The sequence below is a fragment of the Megascapheus bottae genome, chromosome 12 (assembly GCF_031878675.1).
Source record: "Megascapheus bottae isolate mThoBot1 chromosome 12, mThoBot2.hap1, whole genome shotgun sequence".
Classification (NCBI taxonomy): domain Eukaryota; kingdom Metazoa; phylum Chordata; class Mammalia; order Rodentia; family Geomyidae; genus Megascapheus; species Megascapheus bottae.
This window is the reverse complement of record NC_143520.1, coordinates 55,419,431-55,422,867: the sequence shown is the minus strand read 5'-3', so window position 1 is coordinate 55,422,867 and position 3,437 is coordinate 55,419,431. Positions and strand designations below refer to the sequence as shown.

At 38.5% G+C, this 3,437-nt stretch overlaps 1 pseudogene; it reads right to left on the bottom strand.

Annotated features, from left to right (window-relative positions):
• Positions 1–1,241: 1,241 nt before the first annotated feature.
• LOC150056569 (large ribosomal subunit protein uL22 pseudogene) lies at positions 1,242–1,796 on the bottom strand (annotated as a pseudogene).
• Positions 1,797–3,437: the final 1,641 nt, after the last annotated feature.

Here is a 3,437-nt window from a genome sequence, read left to right as displayed (position 1 = left end):
GTTTTTCTATTTGTGCTAGAAATAAAGTTATAAATATTTGGATGTTTTCTTTCTTCTGTTTCTGCAACTTTGGGAATTTGGGAATGTTTGGAGAGACTTTATTGTTTAATCATCACTAATCCAATCTGAAACCAAAAGTATTCCAAAGTCCAGTACTAAAATAACTGTAAGTTTCTTATTTCAGGTGTTTAGATTAGGGATGCTCATTATTCCCTTTACAGATGTCTTGAAGTAAGTATGTAAAGCTAAAATTGATTATTACACACATTATTCATTAGTATCAATTAACTGTCCAAGGAGTTTCATCTTGAAATTTCCTATATTTGCATACAATGCACCTTGATTTACGCCTTTACTCCCTCTTCTCCCTCATTTCTAATCTCAGAAAGATTCATTCTTCTATGTACATATGTGCATAAAATATTTTCACTCTATTCTATGTCCATCATCCTATGTACCTTCTTACTTCCACTAGTTCCCATATTCTTGTTTTATATCATTCTCATTTATTGTAGAATACGCTAATTTGGGTTTTTGTCAGTCCTAAGGCTTGAACTCTGAGCCTAGGTACTGGCTCAGAGTACCACTTCCAGCCACAGCACCACTTCCAGCATTTTATGTGTATATGGTACTGGGGAATCAAGAATCGAATTCAGAGCCTTGTGCATGCTAGGCAGGCACTCTACCACTAGGCAATACTCCTGGTCCCTAGAACATGCTACTTTTATTTTGTTTTGTTTTTGTGGGTCATGGGGCTTGAACTTGACCTGGATGCTGTCCCTGAGCTCTTCAGCTCAAGACTACCTCCCTACTCTCGAGCCAAGCCCTACTTCCCGTTTTCTAGAAGTTAATTGGAGATAAGAGTCTCAGGTTGTTTTGTGCCTGGGCTGACTTTGAACCTAAATCCTCAGATCTCAGTTTCCTGAGGAGCTAGGATTACAGGCATGAACCACCACGCCCAGCTAATTTTTAAAGTATTTTTTTTTTGCCAGTCCTGGGCCTTGGACTCAGGGCCTGGGCACTATCCTTGGGCTTTCTCAAGGGAAGAGCTCCACCACTTGAGCCACAGCACCACTCCTAGCTTTTTGCTATGTATGTGGTACCGAGGAATCGAACCCGGGTCTTTGTGCATGCTAGGCAAGCACTCTACCACTAGGCCAAGCTCCCGGCCCTTAATGTAATTTTTTTAAATAAAATAATGAAACCAACATTCATTTATTTGCATTTATTTTATGCTAAACTTATTCTCGTGCCATAAGTTTTTGTTTCTTCAGTTTCTTTTGGGATACCTTTTTCTTCTGGTTTAGGAACAATTTGCTCCTTTTCAGTAAGGATTATCTCAATGTGGCACGGGGAGCTCATGTATGGGTTAATCTTACCATGGGTTCTGTAAATTCGGTGGCGCATCTTGGGTGCTTTGTTCACTTGGATGTGTTCAGTGACCAGGAAGTCTGCATCTAAACCCTTCAATTCAGCATTACGCTCTGCATTCTTAAGCATGTGCAGCAGAAACTCTGCACTCTTTTTGGGCCACCGACCCTGTGTCCAACCCCACTGTTTGTCCTGGGCACATCTGCCAACTCCACCATTGTAACGCCGAAATGGCACATATTGCTTCTTTAATGTTACATCTTTCAGATACTTTGTAGCTTTCCCGATATGCATACCCTTGATGGCCTGGGCTGTTTCTCTGGTGTTCTTAACGTGAACCGCAAAGATTTGAGCCTCTTGACTTGCATGATTTTGTGGGGGTTTTCTGGGTCTAGAGAGTAGCGAACCATTTTCACAGGTCACCTCAGGCCACTTACAGGAAGAAGAGCAGGGGCTCCTGTTTAAAGTAATGTTTATCTTAATTTTTCATAAATGGATATGGAGTCCTTTAATAAGTCTGACCTTTCATTTGCTCTCACTTTCCTTGTTATTCAACAGCTTTCAGTGAGTTTCGCTTTGCTATCTTCATTCACGGATGCAATGTGTTTTGGTACTGATCTGACTAACATTTTCTTTTCCTTTCCACATTTAAATCTTTTCAAACAACTTTACAATTACAAGCAATACCAATACATGCATGTGTGTGTGTGTGTGTGTGTGTGTGTGTGTGTGTGTGTGTGTGTTTATAAGGTTGTTAGTAAAATCCCGTTTATGAGATCTTGTGTCAAAGACACTACAATAAAACTACCCTTTAAACTTAGATTCCAAAATCCCCAAGAAAATACTACTAAACTGAATTTGCCAATGTATTAAAACGTGATTAAACAGGATTTATTCCTGGAATTGATGAGGAATTAAAAATAACAAATCAGCTGAAGAGGAAAAAGCTTTTAAACATAATGCTTTCTGTAATAAACACTCAGGCAAACAGGAATAGAAGAAACTTTCTCCACAGATAAGAAATATACATGAAAGGCTACAGCTCACATCATATTAAGGGGGAAGATGAAAAATTTTCTCCCTAAGGTGAAGAACAAAACAAAGATGCCTACTTTTCATCCAAACTGGAATTGAAAAAGTAAAATTATCTCTGTTCACAGATGACATGACCTATATTATTTCTTACAATTTCATGTGAATCTATAGTCATCTATGTTTAATATCCTGTATTTTGAAAATGACATGTTCAGATCTGTATGGCTTGAAGGTAGACCTAGGTAATTCAGTTTAATTCGCTTTAAATTTAAAACAAAACCAAGTGATATACATCATTCTTCTGTCTAAAAGAACTGATTGATAAGGTTAATTTACCCTTTTGGATACAATAGTCTTTTCTTGGCGAACATGTATGCCAACTCTGTTTCCTTCTCTCTCAGAAGCTCTTGTGTAGTATGAGCTTATAGTTTACTAGTCAGTATGAATTGTGTGTTTGAGAAAGAGACTCATGGAAGACATGTGGGTCAAAGTCCACCCTTTCATGTTTGGGTCGCTTATCTTCTCTTGTATAAGGTTGTATATGTTAGTAAACATCTTGATCTTTCCTTACATGGAATACAAATTACCTCCAGATCATCCATTCTTATTTTGAAGTGGCCTCAACTGCTTATTGGTTTCCATTGCTGTGGGAATAGAAAAGGATGTGTATGGAAAGGCAAGTGACAGCTGATCTAGCTTCATGTTAGCTAATGTTATCTGGTTACAGTTCTGCTGAAAGTCAGACTTAATACACTAATGATTGTACTTTGATAAAAATAAACAGAAGTCTCCTGAGCAAGTATACTAAACTCCCCAGGACAGCTTTTGCCACACCCTGCTCAGTGAGTCACTTAGAACCTTACTGGCTCTGAGTCATGGCTCTGAGTGAAACATGGCCCATGTGTGTGTTAATTTGAGCATCTTCCCAGAAGTCACTCTAGTTTTCACCAGTTGTTGCTATCAACTTAAATGGTAATTTCACAGTAAGGTCTAGATACCCATTTGGTTCTTGAAATGGTTCATTTGTCTGA